Here is a 24450-nt window from a genome sequence, read left to right as displayed (position 1 = left end):
AGTCTGTCGCTCAGTCATCATGATGGAAATACGCCGTCATCTTGCCTGGAGCTCTGTATGTTGTTTCTCCGTGGGGTTTCAACAGAGATTTCTAGTTTTCTTTATGTGATTTCAAGGGGTGTTTTAAAGGAGCAAGATTGGAAACTCATTGCAGCTGATTGGGGTGATCTGTCCCCTTGGACCATTTTAGCCACGATAATTCTACGTCCCAGAATAGATTCACCTTCACTTAGAAGTTTAAGAAGATATGCATTCCTTTTCTCTTTGAGCACTTTATAAAGAGCAGTCCTGTAGAAAAGAAATGAAGAATACTAATTATTGGCAAAGTACCATTTAAATGGAAAGGCAGTCTTCCATAATTACAGGCTCATAAAGTTAGGTCATCTATGAACCATTGAAAAAAGCTAAATACAGGTTTTGGAAAAAAAAATCACTGTCTTTATACTGGGTTATGAGTATTCTGCTGATGAGTTTATCATCGATTAGAAGTCAAAGTTTAAATATGTGACTTAGGAGAAAGGAAGTGTTAGCAAATGAAGCATGTTCATTTTCTGCCGCTGTTTGACACACCGCTTGTGCAGTGCTGCAAATGCTTAAAGTTGTTTTGCTAAAATTTTTAGCACCTCACTGGAGTTTACATTCAGACATGGAAGCTTAATATTCTGGTTAATGCACTGCATTTAAAAGAATAATTGAATGTCTGGAGTCTCCACTGTGTGTCTGTGGATTTCCAAGTGAGATACACAGAAGGGTGAGTGAGACATGTTAGAAACCAGTTAGAGAGCGAGCCGTAAGCACGTGGTGAGTTAGCAGTGCAAACTGAACCTTAAGACAATACAGGTGATATTATAAATTGATGCATGATTGATGGGCAAAAAAATGATGTGGAAAATGGGATTTAAATTGCATTGTGGGGCCACATATTCTATTCTAAGAAAGTGAATAATTATCTTTATTTAATTATTATGTTTTCCACATGTTTAGTTTGTAAATTCTAATTCCCACTCCCTTTCTTTTCCTCCTCATTCATAGGCATTTATGTTGTGATATTTCAAGTGGCAGAGTTGTTTTTGTTATTGTCGTTTTTTAATCCCATTCTGAACAGCAGAATACGTGCCTTCGTATTTAGCTTTTTGGTCTGATTATTTGCTGCATTTCCGTCTAAGACTAAGGACCCTTAGTATTACCTGCACTTAATCGCTGAACACGCACAGTGCACCGGGAGCTGGGGCTGGGGCCGTGAGGGTCTCCACCTACTGTTCACCTTCTGTTTGTCGTGCAGTGTATTTGGATTTACATAGGGCTGTTTGTTGACCATTGTAAATATAGCAAGAGAATTGTTAAGAAAGACATGAAAGGAGCATCCTTATTCTTTTCCTCCGGATTTCCTCAAAGAGGTGTCCTTCTGGTATACGTGCAATGGAATCCTTTGGTTTTGAACACCTTGACCTTCTAGACATGCTCACATTTTATAAGTGTATCCAGATGTCACCGGTATAACGTGCCAATGGTGCTGAGTAAATTGTGTTTGGATCATCGATGGAATATTGTGTGTCAGGGCTCAAGAGTGGTCCTCAGCACCTGGGCCCATCTCTGTCATCCTGTTTCCATCTGTTGGTTTCTAATACATATCGTTACCAGCCCAGTCGAAGTGCCGTGGGCTTCAGGCACAGAGAATAACTTTAGTATAAAGATCTGCTTGTCTAATAAGAGGCTGTGAGACTGCTATGCGTGAAAGCAGAGTGCCACCTCTGTGTGCCTGCCCCCTCGAGACGGGAGAGAATTCTGATGCTACATGACTGTGTGCTGTGACTTAGTGGCAGGAAGGTACAGACAGGCCAGCGTGCTGCTCCCAGGTGCCTGGGGAGGAACGAGTGGCGTATTTACCTGCACAGAAGGACAGCAAGCTGTTCCAGTCAGTTCACCTGTAGACGGCTTGTCTGTTTCCTGCTACCTTGTGATAATTACTCCGAGAGCTGGCCAGGGAACGCTGCTGAGAAAAATTAACCCCTTCCTGACAGGTCAGGAGGTTTTCCTAACAGGTAATTAGTAAACTCGCAGGTAGCTGGCAAGATCTGCCTTACTGATGGGTGTAAGCCGACTTTTTTTTTTTTTGAAGAATTACGCATAAAATTGTAACGTGTCTCATGGAATGGTCAGCAATAATTACCTTGTGATAAATGACTCTATAATTAAGATTACTGTATAGTAATGAAAAGTGCTGGCTTATACACATAGATTAGCCTTTATACTTTCTGTTGTATGTATTCTCCCTTCATTAACTTGTCCTGTTGGAAATGGAAAAAGAATGCTTTGTTTACTCAAGACCCAGGATTGCTTAGAGAACCCTTTAGCAGGGGCCCAGTAGAGGCCCCGTGGAACAGGTAGCATGATCAGGTTTGCTAGTGAAACCAAATTGATGATATCACTTGTATGAAGAATCTAAAGAAAGACCCTTATGTAGAAACAGAGACTAGAATGGCGGCCACTGGAGGCTGGGGGAGGGGCCAAGGAATAATGGGAGATGTCGGTCAAAGAGTCCAAACTTACAACTAGAAGATGAATAAATCCTGGGGATCTCATGGAGAAGCATAGTGATTACAGTTAATAATGCTGTACTAGAAAGACATTAAGAGAGTAGACCTTAAATGTTCTCACTATAAAAAATAAATGGTATAGATCTTCCTTGATGTATGGTGGGGTTATGCCCCAATAAACCCATTGTAAGTTGAAAATACCTTCAATTGAAAATGCTTTTAATACACGTAACTCATTGAACATCATAGCTCAGCCCAGCCCACCATAAACATGCTCCTAACACTTATACTCACCTACAGTGGGGCAAAAATTATCCAACACAAAGCCCATTTTGTAATAAAGAATTGGATATTCCATGTAATGTATTATATACTGTACTGAAAGTGAAAAACAAGAGTGGCTGTCTGGGTACAGAATGGCTGTAAGTGTGTTGGGTTTTGACCCTGGTGATCATGTGGCTGAATGGGAGCTGAGACTCACTGCCACTGCCCTAACCTAGGAAAAATGAAAATTAAAAATCTGAAGTATTCTTTTTACTGTCGCACCATCGTAAGGTCAAAAAATCGTTAAGTCAGACCACCGTAAGTCAAGGACCGTCTTTAATTATCTGATGATGTAGACAGCTAACACTAGGGCGGTAGTTATTTTGCAGTACATAGTATCAAATAAACACATTATACACCTTAAACTTACACATTTTTGAAAGTCAATTATATCTCAGCAAAGCTGGAAGAGGGGAAAAGAAAGAAAAAGATAATCTCAAAAGGCGAGACTATGTTGGCACAGTTGCAAGCTTTTGCTTTTACAAAAAGTAAAGTTTTCATTAAGTTGCAAGGTCTTGAATTTGCAGTCAGATTCATTAATTTGAATATTTCTTGAGTGTCAGCTGTAGACATGGTCTGTTCTTGTCGTACGTACTTCATCTCCAGATTGTGCTGTCCTGTTGAACAGTTCATTGTTCTTTAAATGCTGTTTTTGTTGTTGTTGAGTACAAAATACTCTTCTCTGGGTTTCCTCTTTACCGTCTGGCTACTCCTTCCATTTCTTTTGCCAACTTATCCTTCCCCCAACCTTTGAAATGTGGACCACAAGGCTCAGCGGGAGCTTTTCTGTGCATCTCCTCCTTGTCTTCCTAGACGAGCTCATTTGTGTCTGTCACTGACGTCTGTGATTAACAACAGCCCAGCCTTCCCCGCTTCCTCTCAATGTCCACTTGAAGGCTTCAGAGGCACCTCAAACGTCCAAACTGAATGTGTTTTTCTTTTTTCTGCAACCCCCCTCCCCCTTGTTGATGAATAGATTCTATATCTGCCCAGTTGCAAAAGCTAAAACCGTGGGAATCATTCTTGGAACTTTCTCTTTCCGTGTTCCCCATGGCTGATTAGGAACAAGCCCGCTGAGTTTTGCTCCATGACATTTCTTGAATTCGCTCACGCTGTTCACCTCCAGAGGTATGTGTCATCCTTTCTGTCCTGTCCTCCTGGAGTGGTTCCCCGTTTTTCCTCCCTACGTCTACTCTTGCTTTCCTATATATTTTCCTAGTAGAAGTTTCATTGTTTCTTTTCTTTTTTTTTTTAAGTACGTATCGTGCATATTTTAACATGGCACTTCTCTGCCTAAAGCCTTTCTAGGTCTTCTCATTGTTTTAAGGAAGGCAGGGTTTCTCAACCTCAGCAGTACTGACATTCAAGCCAGACAGCTGTTTGCTGTGGGGCCGTCCTGTGCACTGTAGGACGTTTAGCATCATCCCTGGTCTCTACCTATGAGATGTCAGTAGCACCCCTACCCTTACACAGCCATGAATATTACCTTATATGGCAAAAAAGACTTTACAGACGCGATTCAGTTAAGGATCTTGAGAGATTGTCCTGGATTATCTGCATTATCACCAAGTGTCCTTAAAGAAGGAGGCAGAGGGAGACCTGACTGCAGAAGAAGGCAGTAGGATGATGGAAGAAGGAGGTTAGACTGCTGTCTGTAAAGACAGAGGAAGGGGCCATGAGCCAAGGAGTGCAGGCAGCCTTTAGAAACAAGAAAAAGCAGTGAAATAAAGTCTCCCCTGACATTAGCTGAGTGAAGCTGATTTTGGAATTAAGATCTCCAGAGCTAGTAGTACATTAAGCCCCTGAGTCACTGCTGATTTATTAGAGCAGCAGCAACAACTAGCGCATCAAGGCCAAATTCTAGTGGTGACAGAATCTTACAGAGAGAAGATAGTTTTTGGCATCAAAGACTTCATCATCTAAGTTTAAAAATACACATAATTATAGGACAAGATAAATGGACATAATTGAGCTACAAAGAGTATGCTGTTCTGGGGCAAAGGAAGGATTGGCAGCATCCTGCTAGAAAGATCGAGAAAGGCTTATTAGAGCGTTTGCAGTTTGAGAGGGTTCAAAGGCCACATGGTGTTCGGATGAACAGGGACAATGTGAGGAAAGTTCAGGCAACAGAAACAGCTTGCAGGAGGGAAGGATGGAACATATGAAGTGCATTTGGGAAAAGGTCAATTCACCTGGAGTGTTGAAAGCATTGAAATTAACTGAAGTTCACTCAGTGATGTGCATTTGGTAAGGTGGGCTGGGACAGATGACAAAGGATCTTGACTGAAGCTGTCCCGTTAGTCTCATTGTTCAGCAGCCCCTGAGAAGTGACTGAAGTTTTTGACCAGGGCATGAGATGGTAGAGTTCTGCTTTAGAAAGGAAGCTTTGGTGCACTGTGTAACATGTGCTTGGTTAGAAAGAGGCTAAGGGCAGAAAAACAAAGTAGGTATCTTACCAGCTAGGTTAGAGATAACTAGGCCACGACTAAGGGTGGCAGCAGAGGGAATAAACACCAAAGGAACATCTTGAGAGACATTCTGAAAGCGGGAACCACAGCAATGCAATGGAAGGTCAGGAGAACAACAACTACAAAAATGGGGATTTCCATATGAGAAATGAGGGTGTCCGAGAAAGGAGCTCGTTTGGGGTTACACTGGTGAGTACTGAATGAATTTGGGGCTTATGGTGGGACGTGTGGGTGCAGAGGTCCACGTGTAAGTATGAAAGGGCAACTCCTGTTCAGAGAGCCACAGCCCGGAGACCTGCATCCATTTAATAGGTGAAACCCTGGAGCCAGGGTGACATTGCCAAGAGGGCAGGGCTGTGAAAAGGAGCAAAAATAGCAGCCCTATGGGTTTAGGGCAAGTTATAGGATGCGTTAGGCTCCAAGAAACAGAAGAATCTCACTTCAAACTGGCTTAAACCCCACGATAAAATGTTATTTCCCAAGCACGACAGGTGAGGCAGGTTGGATCCTACGTCTCGCCTGTCTGCTGTTCCTATAGCCCTGCTCTCCTCTGCTCGAGCACTCAGAATTCGAGCAGGTGGGAAGCAGGCTGCAGGGCATCTTAGAAATGATAATTTCCAGACAGAGAAGAGGCTAGCTCTTCAAAAGTCTCTTCCTTAGCAACAAGATGTCGTATCACAGAAGCGTCCCCCACCCCTCACGTTGTCTGCTCTCTGGTTTCAAACTGGTGCGTCCCTGCACCAGGCACTGTCAAGAGTAACCAGAAAGGCCATGATTTGCTTGGTAGACCCTTGGTGATCTCCCTCCTTCGCCTTTCTGACTGCTCCCTTCAACGCACACGGACCGCGTGGATGAAAAGTAGACTCCTGACCAAATCCTGGTCCTGGGGAGGAAGGGGCGTCTGGAAGGTATACCAGTATGGTCTGCTCAGGGCGTGGTGAGATTTAGGAAGGGCGTGGATGGAGGAAGAGGAACAAGTCAAGCAAGTATGGAAAGAAAAGTCAATTCAGAATAACACAAAAACACCGCTTCATCCAATGAGACGGGAAAGGAGAGTTTCAAAAAGCTGTTCAGCAACACCGGATGCCACGGGAACGGTGCAAGGTAAAATGCTAAGGAGGTTACTGGTTCCAGTAGCCGGGAAATTTCAGTGAACAGGTAGGGACAATGCATCAGGTTAAAGAGGCAAGATCTTGGGAACAGTGAAGATTCACTCTTGGTTCAAAATGTTTGACAGTGAAGGCAAGATTGAAAGACATATGACAACAGCTTAGAAAGGTGTATTTCATGACGCTGGTTTGCCTGTTTGTTGACCTGTTTAAGGAGGTGGTATGCAAGAGTCTTGAGCATATCTAGGTCCAGAAAATAAGGAAGCTGATGAGAGTGGTGGAAAAAAGGGACCACTGAATGAGCCCACTGGAGCGCAGCCAGTGAAGCAATTGTTTCAAAGTCTAGCCCTGAAGCTCTGGGCTGTGGTTAACGTAACTGGCATCTGAGAAAATGAGACCCAGCCTGGATGAAAATTCCCTGACTTTCTTGCAGACTGTGTTTTGGACTTCGTTTGTAGAGATACGTGCTAATAATATGATCCAGCCTAATGGACGTAAAGATGGTATAAAAATGAGACTTCAATTTATGACAGTGTTTTATGATAGAAATGGAAGGCAGCGTTGGTTTTAATCCCCATGTTTCTGGCTTTATAGAGCTTACATAGCACAAGGCTTGGCCCATACTAGATACTCAATAAATAGTATCCATATGGACTGAAAAAAAAAAAAAAAAAAAAAGAAAACCTCTGTACTAGACTCATTCCATGTGGTTCTGTTAGACGGGTTGATTCCAGTTGTCATGAAAGGGGTGTGACTCATGACTGGCCAGTCGAGGAATTCAGCTGCTGTGAATCACAGTGATTAGCTTCTGGGTGGACATCGTCCCACGAAGGGCCAGTGTCCCTCCATGGAATATGGGTATTAGGACGCTGAGAAACTAAATGTATCCCCCTCAAACTTGTTATGTTGAAACCTAATCCTCTGTGAGATAGCATTTGGAGATGGGACCTTTGGAAACTAGTTAGCCCATGAGGGTGGAGCTCCCATGAATGGGATCAGTGCCCTTATATATAAAGACCCCAGCGACCTTCCTCGTTCCTTCTGCCGTGTGGGGACCAGTGAGAAGACGGCCATCTCTGGCCCAGGAAACAGGTCTCCCCAGACCCTGCATCTGCCAAACCTTGGTCTTAGATTTCCCAGCCTCCAGAACTATGAGGAGTAAATTTCTTTTCCTTAGAAGCCACCCATTCTGTAGTGTTTTGTCACAGCATCCCTCTTGGTCTCTGCTATCACCAACTCTCAGAGTGATGTAAGCCCAGAACCACTGGTGTCCATCTTGACACCATGTGGAACGTGTGCATCTGTCAGCGTGAGCAGGCAAGGGCAAGTATAGAAGAGAAACGGCAGTGAGGGACCAAGGGCGATAAGGATCGCGGAGTCGTCTCTGCTTGATTGCTGGAACCAGCTGTGCCAGAAACTCTTTTTTATTTTTTAAATATAAGCTCTAACTTACCACAGTCTTAACCTGGTACATTAGGATTGTGTTGGTAACTTTTTACTGAAGGAAGACCAGCCTTAAGTCTTCTTGTGGCCTGCATGGCTTACATTATTTTAGCAGATTAATTTTTTGCTGGACCAAAGCCTGCAGAACCTCACGTCAGACTTAATCCACGGCTCATATCAGTGTTCAGCAGGGCTAGAGGGCTGTGCCTTAGTGATACTGAACTTCCTAACTGAGGCTGATGGTTGGTATAGCATTAACTAATCCTTCTTACTTCATTTGAAACATTTGGTAGACTCTGCCATGTGCATTGTGGCCTCCTGAGCTGTCCAGATGATGGAGTGCTGGCTGGGGTTTTATTTTGACTCGTGACTCAGTAGCGGTCCATAGCTCTAGCCAAGTCACTTAATGTAAAATACAGCCCCAGAATTCTGAAGTCACTGCTCTGAAAGCCTTGTCTCCCCTGTTAGACTTTGGGTTTTTCATTAAGCTGCAGCTATTTGAATCGTACATGAAAGCACGTTTCTACCAGAGTTAGGAGCTGACTGCAGGTTGGCACACAGAGGATTGATCTGATACGTTAGTTTTCTGAAATACCTCTGCAGACTGTCTTCCTAGCAGTGAGAGGAATTCTGACATGACCTGCTGTAACGTTTCCTTGCTTGTTGTCCAAGTTCTGGTCCAGTATTTTATTACTCATCAGTAATTTATGATGGAGCGGATAGTTTTCCTGCTCTGATGAAGGAATCTTTTCTCTCTCTTAGCGATTTGTGGAATGTTGGACCAGAGTAACATTTTGCGAGGGTAGAAAATGAGGGAAAAGAAACATTTCCAACATAAATAGGACCCCTGCCGTGTTCTGCTTGACACCTCCTGGATCGGATTAACCTGACCTTTGCCACAAATCTGGACTTCTTGTTAGCAATGTCTCGGACAAGCACTGACAAAATCTAGGTATTTTGTGAGGAAATGATACCTACCTATGATGAAAATAGAATTTACTCATAATATCCACGTTTACATTTTGAACAGCAGTGATTGGAGGGGAAAAAAAAATTAATGTAGGGTTTGCCTAAGACCGTATGAACATTTTTCAGTTGCCCACGTTTCTTAAATACATGATTATACACCAGAGTTTTAAATATTTCTTCTGGAAACAAGTTCCTTTCCTTTTCTTAATTTGTCTCCATATTAACCTCTGATTCTATAGAAGGTTGATCACTATAATAGTCTTTTTGGTGTCACTTTACTGGAAAACCACTTAGAACCAAAAAGTCAGCAGAGAATCGATTAAGCAAGTCAGTAGAAAATGATTGGTTTACAATCGAAGCAACCAACTGAGAACGAAGTTTTAGATTTTCTTTTAGAGAGGGTGAGATAATTTTGAAAAAATGAATTGTTTGATAAATAATGTCATTTACTGATAATACACTAATTTACCCAAAGAGGGAACAGATTCAGTATTAATTGGAGTAGTGCCTTCCATAAGAAATGTCCTGAGATTAAGAATTAGAAGTCAAAAAGAATAGCAGGAAATCTTAATAAACATAGAATGCAGTTTATCTGCACCAATTAGGAATGGCTCAATGACTTTCTTCCCTGGAGATAAAAAATCTCTGTGAAGGAATGATAAAATATGGCACAGATTTGGGGTTAAGAGACTTCTTCAGGTATTGAAAAAAATAGCTGTGAGAAATTTGGAAGATGTGCATCTTGTTTTCTTTAACTGCTGTGAACATCCAAAGACCATTTGGACTAAGTTTAGTATTCTAATTGCTACTCTAAAACTTTGGAGATTTGCATCACTCATAAATACTCATTCGCTTCCAGTTCACGAGCTTCTCCCTACTGTATTTAATCACTGAATTTCACCAGACGCCCCTCCCTAACTTTTCTCCCCATAAATTGAGCTCCAACACCGGGTTGACAGGACTGCAGATGTGTGAAACTTTTATTTCACCGCCACGTTTTATGGCTCTCCAAGAATTTCCCACCTCTTTTCTCCATAATTGCCACCCCGTTGAGAGGAGCACAGCCATCGTGACTGTGAAGCTCTGATGCAGACTTTCTTACCACATCGAATAGGGCCTCCCTCTTTAGAAAGCAAGCCGCTGTCTAGAGCTGTCTTTACCCCTGAAAGGCAGTAGCGGAAAAAAGGGAAATTATATGTAAGCGATTGCAAAATGTTATGTAGAGGCAGGACTTCCATTCTTTTACAAAAGTCATATTTAGTGAATATACGGGTATTTCATTCAAGGGAAAATTTTTGACTGTTCCTACATCACGATTTGAAGGACTGACAAAGTCAAATGCAGGAGAGAAAGGAAGAATTAAAAAGAGATAAAGAGAGGTGAGGGTAGGGTTACACAGAGGTAGTGAGGGAAGGTGGGGTTCTGAGAGGGGCAAGAACTGGTCCTGTCCAGCTTCTCCAGGTCCTCTCCGACCCCTCGTGGTCCCCTCTCTCCCACTCCAGTGCAGTTCCTGACCAGAGGCCACCATCCATCCCCACTTGGATTCAGAATGTCTGTACTTGCCTGGAGGAGCACGCATTCTCTTTAGATAAATCTCTGTTGGCCGTGCCAGTGGGTGTTTCAAAAATGAGATTACAGAATTAAAACAGGAGTTGGGGTAGGTGGTATAGAAGACAAGTTTCTACACTGATTGGTTCATTTCCCATTTTAAGTATATGTATGGCATATCAGGTGTTCTTCTGTTGTGACTGGGGTTTTTTTTTTTTTTTCTTTTTTTGGCAACTGCTATACTTTCTTTAGTTTTGCGCCTTTCCAAGTAGTTCCTTCTGCCATCTTACTGTGAATATTTGAATCAACTCAATAATTCTGCTTTCCCTAAGTAGGTTATAAATTGTTGAATGAAACTTGGCACATGTTGTATCAAATAGACTCCTTAAAACTCTCATTTTGAAAGCCAGGGGATAATTTCATGAAGAAAAAAAAACTCTAGATATTATTTTACTTTAAGATCTGCGAGTGTGCCTTGTATTTGGCATTCAAAAGCCACTCAAACGGTCAGTACCTACACTAACCCCACTATATACTTGTTTGGGATCCAAAACATCATCACATTTACTGATTTGAATTTATGGATGAGTTTTTCTGATAATTAGATACTGAGATCTATTTCCCAGACCTCTGTGTGTATATATGGCTTCCTTTTTATAAGGAGATGAATGTGCCCAGGTCTGGTCAATATGGTTTAAGCGGAATTGACTTCCCTAGATCTTGAATGCATTCAGTCATAAATATGGTCTGGGGGAGATGCTCAAATCAAAAACCTGCTCCAGGGCCAAAACCCGAGTCCCTTTCCTCTTTCTGCGGTTCTGATTTAGGACTTGTTGATCAATGACTGAGCCTCCAACTAACATCAATGTATATATTTTTTCTTCAATTTTGTATCCCATTCTCTCTCCTATCTGAAGTTATGAATCAAGTCCTGCCTAAAATGTTACGAATCAAATCCTGCCTAAAATGTCACATCACTGTTAATGTAAAAATCAGTTGCGTCTGGTCCTGAATAACTAACATCAACTCGAATCCTTAATGCTTTTGGCTGGAGGCCATCGCAAAACTTCCTGAACGATAAAACACAGCCTTCAGAATAGGATTTTCAAATATGAGAAAAAAAAAGATTAGACTGAATTCACAAATAAAGCAACAGCATCCCAAGTTAATTTTAACTCATACAGACCAAAGCATCTGCATAATTATTTACTGCAATTTGAAATGTCTTTGCTCAATGTTTGAAGCAGCTTAAAAAAGAATTGCAAAACCACAAACATGCATTTGTACAGTGGCATTTGTATCTGTATCCATCTCTCTCTCTATATATATCTATATCTATATCTATCTATCTATCTATCTATCTATCTATCTATCTATCTATCTATCTATATCTGTATCTCCTGCTCAGTGAGAGCTGTATCTCTAAACAGATGGAAAGGTAAATATAACGAGAGGACTACAGGCAGTGAAATCCGCAGCAAGCAGTTACTGCCCTCCTGCTATTCACTGCTTGGGTGGGAAAATCAGATTGATCTCCCCTAAGCATGGCATTAGTTCCAGACTTTCTGGAAAACTTAGGAGTGATGTGTATCCAAAGTGGAGGTCTTGGACTTCCTGACTTTGTAACCTGTAAACATTACTTAAAACATTAGAAGAGATTTGCCTGATTTGTATCCCAACTGCGTGGACGTTTTCAGTTTCATAGAAGTTAGATTCTCTCCATTTGAAACACAGAATCATTCCTTCGCTTCACATCACACAGGAGTGGTTAGGACTCTCCAGTACTTACCTTTTGTCGTACAGTGCCGAAACGGGCCAGGCAACCGGCTCTGTGTCTCCTGCTCAGATGCAGAAAGAGAACAATTCGTGATGAGGCACAATTAGTTCCATTTTATGATCACGTAACAGTTGCACTTTTATTTTTTACCCAAATGTATTCCTCCAACTTAACGTGGGGAAACTTTTTTTATTTTGTCATTTCTGACTATTGAGATCATCTCATCTACGAAAACTCTTTTTTAAAACTTCCTCTCTGAAGGGTGCAAAGATCTTTCTAGGCAAAAGCAATTCTTTGTTTAGTCTTTGTCCTTTTCTTAAAGTTCAGTTCTGGGTCTCTAAGATTTCGTTTCCCCTCTGAGCTGCTGCTATAAGCCTGTTGACTCTGGGTGTTCCTTCTAGGAAGACCTAGGCCTGGACAAGGGTGCATAGTTTAGCCACGGTAGTAAGGGTCAGATTTCAGCCTCTAGTTTCCTCTCCCTCCAGGGACTATTTTGGGCAGTGCACAAACTGTGCAACTGAACCTGTAGGCCATGATTTTATCTCAGGTTGCAATTTGTGTATGTGCCTTTATCCCCCTTAGACTAAGGTGTCGGAATTGTCTCATCCTTCTTCTCCATCCTTCCATAGTACAAATCCAGTTTGTGTGAAGTACATTTAATAATCGTTTGCTCACCGCATCCAGGTCTGGCAAAGAGCTCAGGTCTTTGGAAATTGTTTGTATTTCTTTGCCCACAATACATATGATTCCTGAGTGATGTTTATCTAAAAAAATATGCTGCATTTTGGTTTCTTCTGACATATTTCTGCAGCACATCTTAAGCATGATACTATCTGTGAAGCAGGAGGCTTAACGGCCCATTTGGATAAAGTGAAGGAATTCAGGCAGGGTGAGGCGGGTGCGACTGAGGGCAGGGACTGCCAAGAGTCCTTTCTTGTCACTTAGCTGGTCCCCGAAGACACATCTTACTCAGTTCTCAAGTCCACATCAATATTTTAAGATAGAAGAAGCTGATATATTTTATTTAATTTATGTGCAATTATGTGAATCTGCCATTGTGGAATGTTAAAACTCTCCAGGAAATAGCCATGCTTGATGCACTATCCCTTAAAGCACTGAGATATAAAACCAGTGATAGCACCTGGAAAGAGAGAACGCCCTTATGTCACTTAGGCCATTTTCCCTCAGGGAGCTCCCTAACGATGGGAACCTTGTGTCTTTGGAAATGTGATGATAATTACATGCAGATCTCACAAGTTCCGTTTGTATTAAGTAGCCTGCTGTATGCTAAAACTGAATACTGTGCAGAGCAATTTGTATCAACCTGTACAACAACTCTTTTTTTTAACCTTTTTTTATTGAGTTATAGTCATTTTACTATAAAAGTTATACTCATTTTATTGAGTTATAGTCAGATTCCAGTGTAGAGCACAATTTTTCAGTTATACATGAACATACATATATTCATTGTCACATTTTTTTCACTGCGAGCTATCACAAGATCTTGTATATATTTCCCCATGCTACACAGTACAATCTTGTTTATCTATTCTATATATGCCTGTCAGTCTCCACAAATTTCAAACTCCCAGTCTGTCCCTTCCCACCACCAGCCCCCTTGGCAACCACAAATTTGTATTCTATGTCTATGGGTCTGTTTCTGTTTTGTATTTATGTTCTTTTTTTTTTTTTTTTTTTAGATTCCACATATGAGCTATCTCATATGGTATTTTTCTTTCTCTTTCTGGCTTACTTCACTTAGAATGACATTCTCCAGGGACATCCATGTTGCTGCAAATGGTGTTATGTTGTTGGTTTTTTATGGTTGAATTGTATTCCATTGTATAAATATACCACATCTTCTTTATCCAGTCACCTGTTGATGGACATTTAGGCTGTTTCCAACAACAACTCTTAAATGTAAGTGTCATTATCCCAATTCCAGCCATGACGCGACTCACATGATCTTGCTCACTATCTCATAGCTACTGAGGAGCGGAGCTGAGATTCACAGGCTCAGCTCCCAGCCAGACCTTTGTAGTCATCACCACATCTGTGAACTATGTAATTTCACTACTGAGACACACTATGTATCAATCACAGATTACTTATAAACTCAGGCGTGACTTTAGTTATCCAGTGGAAATCTGGTTGGGAAATTAATTTCCAGTTCAGGGTCATGCTTATTATTTAAAGAGGGCCAGCACCTTGAGTAGCAGAAAACTAGGTGACACCAAAGACATACGTTTCAGTGATTTCCCACTCATAGGAGCCACTCCTTTAACTGGGGTTCTTCCTTCAAAGCAGTGACTTCACAACACAATTAATTTGCCTTCTTCCTACAATTGCATGCTTAATCCTGCAATGAAGAACAACTTCATACTTCATTCCCTGAAATAGATGTATTGGAGCAGTTCATTCTGTGGCGGGTAGAAAACCACTAAGTCGTCAATTCCAGGTTTCCTTGGTAAGTATCCATGGGGGGAAACAGCATGGCAGATGAATTAGAGCTGATCATTTGGATGGAAATGATTTCAGCCATCTGAGACTCAGGAAATGAGCACATGTTTTTCTGTGATATTTTAATTTGTTCATGAGTTTATGTTAGGAAGCTAAGGTAGCTATTTTAATTTTTAAAAGTCTCCTTAATACAATCAGTCCTGGAAATTCTTTTTAAAATTGTTCCCCCAAATTTTTTTCACCCAGCAGTGATCTTTCTTTCAAATGCTGTTTTGACAGTGATATGGTTTGATCGACGTGTGACATTTTGAATAAAGATATCAATGTTAGCAACCAATTTCTTTTTAGCATGGAACAGCATTTTCATTAGCAGCCTTAGCTGAGGCATTCAGATCTGAATGAATTTTAAAATGAAATCTTTTTAATTAACTCCTCTGTAGCTTTGAGATCTGTTGGCAGCTAGTGGAATTTGAAGATGGAATAGCATCTGGTCTTGAGATGGTTTCTACCTTCTTGGCCCACTAGGAAATGCTGCTTTGAAATGTTGCCAGTCAAATGCCTTCCACCATCATTAAAATTAATTCCACAAACTAACATAATTCAAGGACATAGCTTAGAGTTATTTAATGCTATTAGCTATGAATACAGTGGTAAAATAAAGAATATCTTTTAATATTTTAATTTTACCTATCTAATATCTTATAATTATTTTCTTAGTCTTCCTAGGTCAAATTCTGACTCCTTTCTGAATTATTTGATTAGAAATAATCCTTTACTTATTCTGTCTTTGAATTGAATTCACATGTTTTAAGAATGTCTGAGAGTTTAAAATTTGGTTTCATTGATTTCCCAATTATAAATACTACACTAGAAAATAGTATTTTAGAATGGTAATTAATTGAGGAGAATTTTTATCCTGTGTTAATTGAAAACACATACATTCTCTACATACACACATATAATACTAATTCATGGTTTTAGGAGCACATCATACTTCAATGTTTTTTCTGCCTGTTAGTGTAAAGAAAAAAACCATTTTATTTTCCAGGAACAGATATCTTTTCTTCCAGGAATATCTCCATCCTAATCACTAAGCATCTTAATAGTTAACTTGACTATTTTCCATTGAATACATGGACAGGCTGTATATATTAAAATATCAGTTGCAGGTAGGAGTGGAAACTCAAGTTCATGGTTGAATATTTCATCTTTAGTGGGAAACTTTGGCTGTCTTTTCATTGCACATCAATCTATGGACAGAGAACATGAGGATAGTGGAGAACATTAAAATAATCTGATTTTCATTTAAAGTTTATATTTCACATCAGTTATGCAGACATATTTTTCTACAATGCCATAGTCACTTTTTCTCCAGAAAGTCCAAATGCAAGGAAGGCCATCTGCAGTGACTCAGTGAGAGCTGTGTTTGAGTCTTACCTTCATTAAGACCTAGATGAGAAGCATTTCTTTAAAATGAAAATCTTGAAAATAGCTAGGAACCATTCGGTCCCTTCAACACTCCGAAAACCCCCTTTAGCTAGTGACTTAATGCAGCCCTGCTCCTGACGTAACGCTCTAGTCCTTTCTTTCTCAGGTGAGTGCGACTGGAAGTGTTTTGGCCACTTTATCTGTTCCCTGGTGGCTTTTGTCTGAGCAACTGCCTAGTAATCGTGTTTAGGTTCATAGAATGAATTAAAGCAGAAGCCTTCATTTGTTTTTCTTACTTTTTACATCAAATTAGAAGGACCTACTCTTTACTCTAAACTTGTTTCTGTCTCCAAAAGGTAGTAAGGAAAGACAGACTACACATTTGCATCTCTAAACTAGAAATCTAAAATCCTTTCTTATTTGGTCTTTCCAATCAGAAAGAAGTAATTTCTTTCTAAAGAGGGAGGAAATGGCCCTCTTTCCAGTTTTAGTATCCACATGAGTGACTTTCTCAATGTCCTAGCAAAGATAAAATTTGCCAGCAACTTTAGATACATACCTTTTTATAAAATTCTCTGGTCTATGTATTTTAACAATGTATTAAAATAATTTTGAGATGATTTAGTCATGTTTTGGGAAATTTAATTTTGAGAAATATCATCCTCTGAAGAGAGCACATTAAAGAAAGTCACAAGACTTGAAGAAGTTGGCATTTCAGGAGGAATACTCTGGTGATGGATTCCATAAGAACCAGTGCCTTTATTTCACAAATCAGGAACTCAGTTTCTAACGGGTCTTAAGAGGCAGTAAAAAGTTAGAATTGTAGTTTCAGTTTTCCTTTTTTTTCATGCATACTTTTGTAAAATCTCCTCACCTTTCTGAACCTCACATTTTCTTCTCTAGAAAGAGCGATCTCTAAGATGTCTTCTGAGTGACATCTCAGGGTTTATGTGCCAAAGTAGAAAGTATTTTTGCCTTTATCCAGTACTCTTTTCAAGTCTAGAGACTTCTGCTCATTCTAACTCATTATAATTATAGTATCTTTTTTAAATTATGGATTTCCTAGTAACTTGTTATACCTGCTTTCTTTGGGTTCAATAGGAAAAACCAAACAAACACGACCAATCATCATACACTTGTATTTCTATCCCTAAGAGTTTATCTTTCAGATATAATAGACTCACTTTTATGTTTTCTTCTTATTTTGTATGTGTCATGGTCAAAGTTTTCATGGTTAGTGACTAACTGTTACTTGAATAATTCTTTAATCCAGGAGTTGATTACACATGTTTCTGAAATTCAGCCACAATTAACAATTTTCTATTTATTATTTCTTCTCCAGATTTTAAAATTCAATTTTGCTTTTAGTGATATCCATCCTGCATAGATTTGTGTGCTTTAACTGTGTTTTACTTTCTTATCACCTGGATAATTTTGTGTCATTACAACACTAAAACAGTTGTAAGGTTTATATGTCAACTTGGGACACACACACACAAGCTAGATTAATACTCTAAATGCAAAGATTCTGAAGTTCTCAAAGTAAGAATAATTGAAACAATGTAAGTATTGCCATGTTCTCTTTCCCAGTTTGGAGTTTTTCCCCAGATTCTATCTTATGCTAATGATTCATTTTCTCTCCTGTGTAAACTCAGTCATCTCCCAATACGTACAAATATTCTCAAATTAATACTGGAATTCAGTCCTGTCTGGAGGCTCTAGACCAGTATTTTCAGTTGTCTGCTAGTCATTTCTACCTGGGTATCTTCTTTTTCAATGTGTGCTATGTTACCAGCCTTCAAACTCAAAATGGTGGAATTCTTAAAATTAGCTACTTTCCCCAAATTCCTTATTTCTAGTGACTGTGCTTTCCTGCACCCTCAACTCAGGCAGGCTCGAAAGCTTTGGCTTATACTTTTCTTGCAGCACAATAATCCAGGAGTAGCCATGGGGAACGGCACTTCCTAGTCCCCTTGCGTTCAGTTCATCCCTGCCTCCATCCTCCTCACGGCCTCACCACCTCAGGTAGCACCGTCTTCCCTGGTCTCCCCGTGCAGATCTCACCCCATTTCCTGTTCCTGCTAAAGCTGAGCTGGATGCATGATCTCAGCCCACCGGCTGAGAATTCTTCAAAGCTTCCCCTCTGCCAATCTAATGGAGTAAGTACCCTTTATCCCAGCTGAAGAAGTCCAAAATCCGATTCCAACTATCTTTTTGTTACTGCAGTATGAGTACCCACTGTTCTAACCCGTTTAGTGTCTACTCTTGACCGGAAAGTGTTCATTATGGCCCTTAAATACTATTACTACAACAGTAGCGATATTCTTAACAAGTACTTGACTGGGATTCTGCTTTGGTCATAAAGATTAGTCGAAGATGGGCACGTGGCATAAGCAGCTGTAACACGGAACAGGTGTAGGAGGCAGTTGTCTTCAGGCTTTGGACAACAGGTTGTGCAGGACTTGATTCTTGAGGGAAAAGAAGCATGTGAGGTGTCTCACCTCTGTCCCAGCTTTTAGCCGCGGGGTGGCTTCCCATCACTGACACAAGGAGAGAAAGTGGAACTTCGTGAGCAAAGGAGCAGGCACCAGAGTTTGATGCTGCTGAAAATACTGGGATTTGAACAGCAGGGTAGCAGAGAAGAGGAAAGTGTGAGAGTTGCGTAGGATGGTCGCTCGTGTCGGCTGAAATAAATGCACAACCTAAAAGTTGAGAGTTATGTTTTATTCGGTGGACAATTCTGAGGACTCAGCCCGGGATGACAGCCTCTCAGATGGCTCTGAGGGACTGCTCCAAAGAGGTAGGGGAGGAGCTAGGATATACAGGAGCTTTACAACAAAGACCAGGTAGCTGGAACATTAAAAGCTTACTTGTTAACTAAAGAAAACCAGGCATCTCAAGTTAAAGAATTTAGTGCCTGTCTATGTATGGGAGGGAGCCAATATTTGGGCTCATTGAATTCATTCCTTTGACAAGCACCTAGCCATCTAGGGCCAGTGTCCTGTCCTTTTTATTCTGAGTCCCCTCGGGGTGCACCATTGTGAGTGGCTGCAGAGGCCGGCCTGCAGGCTTGTCTTCACTGGGGGGTGGCGGCAGCCGCTGATGACTTGATGGCTTCAGCATTCTTTGTTTACTGAGATGGTTTGCAGTAGTTTTCGTTCATACTCGGTCTCTGGCCGAGGGCTGAGTGCCCATGTCCGGGGTGAGACTCCCAGAGGCTTCGGGTAGAACGGCTGCTGTGGAAGGAAGAGTTGAACGGAGGTGCCAGAGGCCATGTGGCGCTGAGTGGTGCTGGAGTTCTGGTCCATTCAGAATGAAATAGCCTTGCTGAGCACAGTGGACGTTCAACTGAGCCCCCAGAAAAGCCACATTTTGCAAGAACCATCACTGAGGGTCAAAGTGATGTCCTGGTACTAAGGAGAAAAACAGAATATACTGACTCCATTAAGGCAAAAAACCAGTTCCGATGCTGTGATGTTTTCTAACCCCAGCAAACTAGTTTTCTGATTCTCGGGGTACCAACTGGGTGTTCAACAACTCAATTCTAATGTGAGGTCCCCAGAGTTAGCATGGATCTCACAGTTAAGGCCCCAGTCCTGCAAGACTGTCCTCGGTTCAGATGCCCGTTACAAGTCCCAGGGGCCACCTGGGCTTCTGGCCAACCAGCTATAAACTGAGGGTTTCTATAACCCTTTCCTTGGGTCTAATAATTTGCTAGAACAAATCACAGAAATCAGGGAAACACTTCATGTACTGTTACTCATTTATTGTGGAGGATACAGCTCCGGAACAGCCAAAGGGAAAAGATGCACAGGACAAGGTACATCTTGCGGGGAGCGGTACAGAGTTTCCCTGCCCTCTCTGGGTGCCCCATCCTCCCACCACCAGTGAGTTCACCAGCCCGGGAGCTCTCTGAACCCCGATATTTAGGGGTTTGAGGGTGTTTATGGAGGTTTCATTACAGAGGCATGATTGAGTAAATCAATGGCTACCGTTGCTTATGAACTCAATCTCCAGCACCTCTCCATACCTGGCCCCCTCCCCCCACCCCAAGGTTGGGGGCTGGGGCTAAAATCCCAAGCTTCTAATCAAGTCTTTGTCTCTCTGACAACCAGTCCCCATCCTGAAGTTATCTAGGAGCTGGCCAAGGATTGCCTCATTAGAAAAAAAGGCACACCTATCACCTTATTACTCAGGAAGCTCCAAGGGTTTTATTTAGGAGCTCTGTGCCAAGAACCTGAGATGAAAAACAAGTTTATATTTCCTGTTACACCATACTGAGAGGCTCAAGATGGTCCACTTGTAATTCAACTATCTGTTAGAGAAAAAGTTAACATACTTTACAGGGAACAACATAACCCACAATGAACCATTAACAAATAGAAAAGTACAGTAGATTAAATCCAACCTTTATTAAAAATTACATTAAATATAAATGGACTAAACATTCCATTTTAAGGGTAGAAATTGTAATAGTGCATAGAAACAGACTCAAATATGATGTCTACAAGAGTTGCACTTGAAATATAATAAAGTCACAGATATTTTGAAAATATTTTGAAAAAGTTTACAGACACAACTGGTTTTATTGCACTTCTTTTTATTGTGCTTCGCAGAGACTGCGTTTTTTACAAATTGAAGTTTGTGGCGCCCCTGCCTGAAGCAAGTCTGTTGGTGCTACTTTTCCAACAGCATCTATGCCCTTCCTGTCTTTGTGTCACATTTTGGTAATTTTTGTGCTATTTCAAACTTTTTCATCATTATATTTTTTATGGTGATCTGTTGCCCTTGCAAGAAGATTGTGACTCGCTAAGATTCAGATGATGGTTAGCATTTTTATTGATGAAGTGTTTTTAATTATGAAATGTACAGTTTTTAGACATAATGCTATTCACACTCAATGCACTACAGTATAGTGTAAACGTAAGTTTTATAAGCACTTGGGAAACCAAATTTATATGACTCACTTTGTTGTGATGTTTGCTTTACTGCAGTGGTCTGGACAGAACTCACAGTGTCTTCAAGGTTTCCTGCATGCAGATTTTTAAAATTTAATGAAATGTAAATTGAGTTTCAAAAAATTTATATTTAGAGCTTTCCTATTCTCTCTAAAATATTCTTCCTTATGTCTAGATTGCAAAAATATTCCCTTATAACACGGTTAATGCAGCAACTGGACTTTTCATGTATTACTAGTGGGAGTATAAAGGGGTATTACCATTTTAGAGAAAATTGTGGTAGTTCGTTATACACTTAACCATATATCTACCACATGACCCAGCAATTCTACTTCTAGAAATTTATCCAAAAGAAACAGGAACATATATCTAAAAAGAGATTTGTACCAGACTGTCATAGTAGCTTTATAATAGTAGCCCCAAGCTGAAGACAACAAAATGACTGTAATGATAAGCACATAGTGCTAGAACCATAGAATGGAATATCACTCATCAATAAAAATATCTGTATGTGCTGCTGAAACATACAACATGGGTGAATCTCCAAAAATCATTTTGCTTGGTAAAAGAGCCAGAATACAATTTATTTATGATTCCATTTATATAAAGTTCAAGAACAAGCAAAACTAGTGGGGATGGTGTAGCTCAGTGGTAAAGCACATGCTTAGCATGCATGAGGTCTTGGTTCAATCCCCAGTACCTCCATTTAAAAAAAAAAATTAATTAATTAAAAACCTTGAGGAAATAAACTGATCATTAAAAAAAAAAAAAAAAAGAAGAACAAGCAAAACTTGTCTGTGGTGACAGATACCAGACAGTGATTGAGGCATGAGTAAAAGGGGCCTGAGGCTACTTTTAGATGTGATGGAAATGTCCTGTCTCTTGACTCGAGTGTGAATTACCTGGTTGTGTGTATTTAGTAACTTAAGATCTGTGCATTTCACTTTAGGCAAATTTATCTCCATTTTCAAAAAGATGAATAACTACTTTAAGAAATCCAGTCTGACCTGGAAAAAACAAAGGAATGAGAAAAAATGCCTCTGAACTCCCTCTTTTCTGACTTTTAACATTCTTTCCAATTTATTTTCTTCCATTTAAATACTACCAGTGTTCCAAGCCCATTTCAGATGTTTTTTTCTGGGAATTATGCTGGATATAGGTGTGTGCATTCCTGTAGCAGCTCCCAGAGATTATTGTTGCTCACAGTTATTTGTGTCAGTGATATCTCAGCAAACAGAAATGTAACTGCCAAAGGCAGATAATACAGCTGTTCATTCAAGAAGAAATGATTGAACTAGACGTCGGGGGCTGAGTGTTTTTGAATCTAAGAAGATACTGGCTTGATCTTCAAGGCTATTTTTACTTTGAATGATCTTGTTCACTGAATGAAGCTCTTAATAGCATTTAATCCTCAACATTTATTTTACAAAAACGAAAGTATTACCTACTGCACTCAATAAAACATTCCTAGGCATTAAGGATAACAATGATGTCCAATAAAATATGGCTTATGACTTCAAGAATCACACAGTTAATGCTCCAGCCAAACAACTGAATAAAGAATTACAAAAATTTAGACATGTACATAATGCTCTATAAGGTTAAAAGAAGAAGACTAGGGAAATGCCCTGGAGGGAAGGATGATTAAATTGAGACTTGAAGGAAGAATATTAGAGTGAACCTTACAACCTTACAGTATTGCTGAGATTCCACTATTTTTGACCTACAGAAATGGCAATTACATATGACTCAAGCTAATATCTGCAAGAGCAGTGTTTCTGGCAAGAGAGGGACATGTGAAAAAGCCCCCAAAGAAAACAGAATATGATGCACTTACGGAGCTGAACAATTTAGTTCGATTCTAGTGAGACTGAACCCTAGGATGAGAGAGGAAACGGCAGCGCAGAGTCAAACTGATGGAGTCAGGCAGCCGCTATTTCAGAGTGACAGTGAGAAGAAACAAACATCCGAGAGAGAGAGAGAGAGAGAGAGAGAAGGATGAAAAAGCACGAAAACATCACGCTCAATTCAGGAAGTGATGGCCTCGATCACAGCTGTGTTTGGGCGTCACATGTCCTAAGCTTGATATTTTAGAGGGTCCGTTGCACCTGCGCAGAGAGAGTCCGCCGCCAGGCATCCCGAGGCCTCATTCCCACGTTCCCTGTTCCGGCTGTAGCTGTAGGGCCGCTTGCGGGCTGGTGCTCTTGCCTTAGTGGACCTGCTAAGACTGGGATGCTGTAATGTGCTAGCTTCATGCACGAATTCCGCCTGGATCTCTAGGTTCCACTTCTAAGCGTATTCTTCTGCAGGAATTAATGATCCATTCTAAGAGCGTGTACTATATTAAGAATGTTTGCAAAGAAATGGCCTACCAATTGTGCACAATCTACCAAGATGAGTTTTTTAAACTTTTATGAAAATGTGAAATGATACTTCGATGCTGTCTAGTTAGGCTCAACACTTAATGATAATATTTACTCTCTAAATTCTTTTCACTTATTTTCTGTAAATTAAATGAAACCGTGACTTGGTTTTATTATGCAGAACTTACACAATTTAGAAAATTTTAAGTTCCGTACCTCTTGCCAAAACACACTTTAACAGCCAATAATGCTAATTGCCAGGAAACGTATTCATACAGCGCCGTGTAAATTTTTAATGCACTCATTTGTCACTTGCTCCCATCAGCAAGCAGCCGCCATTTGCGGAGAGCCGAGTGCGCAGAGCCAGAGGGCTTGAGTGGCTTCAAGACGTTGACTGTAATGTTTTTAGGGCCTTGACAAAGATGAGGGATGTCAGGTTTTTTTCGGTTTAGTGAGTTTCCCCCTGAACACAGCAGTTCAGAAGAGCATCGGGAGACAGGAAGCAAGAGCTTTGTAGTAATGGGTGCTGTTTATTTGTTGGTTGTGGGTAATTTGACTTGACTCCCTCTGATCCACGCTAGGACAGCAGACCGACCCGAGTGCACCGCCATCATCGAGCTGCTGCGAAGCGCCTGATGTTCCGCCAGTCTCTGCTTAAAGCCTGTTTCTTTCTTTCTTCTTTTTGCTCTTGCTCTTGACCTCTGCTTGCAGTGATTATATTCTTTGTTATCTGGAAGGTTTGTTGAGCGAAGCTCATGCAGTGAAGACGTGTCTCACTATGAACACTCACACATACACATACAGGATGTTTTCAGGAAATATGTGTTTTTCTCATTTGGTGAAAAAGACGTAACACCAGTTTCACCTTCTTCATAAAACTTGAAGAGAATGTTTACTCTAACTTGTGGATGTAGACATTTAGAATACGTTTGTCATGTTAACTAGCAAATAAAAAGCTGAATGCAGTAATTCTGTGAAAAAGAAAAATTGGACTTAAAAATAAAATTAAACCACATTCTCTGGGATGATGATTTTGAGAAGATTTTCATCTACTTTAAATGTTGTA

At 40.5% G+C, this 24450-nt stretch overlaps 1 protein-coding gene across 2 annotated transcripts in view; it reads left to right on the top strand.

Moving 5' to 3' along the window:
• Positions 1-24450, top strand: part of CTNND2 (catenin delta 2) — an 886845-nt gene that overhangs the window by 198354 nt on the left and 664041 nt on the right. The window lies entirely within an intron of this gene.

The sequence above is a fragment of the Camelus ferus genome, chromosome 3, assembly GCF_009834535.1.
Source record: "Camelus ferus isolate YT-003-E chromosome 3, BCGSAC_Cfer_1.0, whole genome shotgun sequence".
Classification (NCBI taxonomy): Eukaryota; Metazoa; Chordata; class Mammalia; order Artiodactyla; family Camelidae; genus Camelus; species Camelus ferus.
The sequence above is the reverse complement of the archived record's forward strand: the minus strand, read 5'-3'. Positions and strand labels throughout refer to the sequence as shown.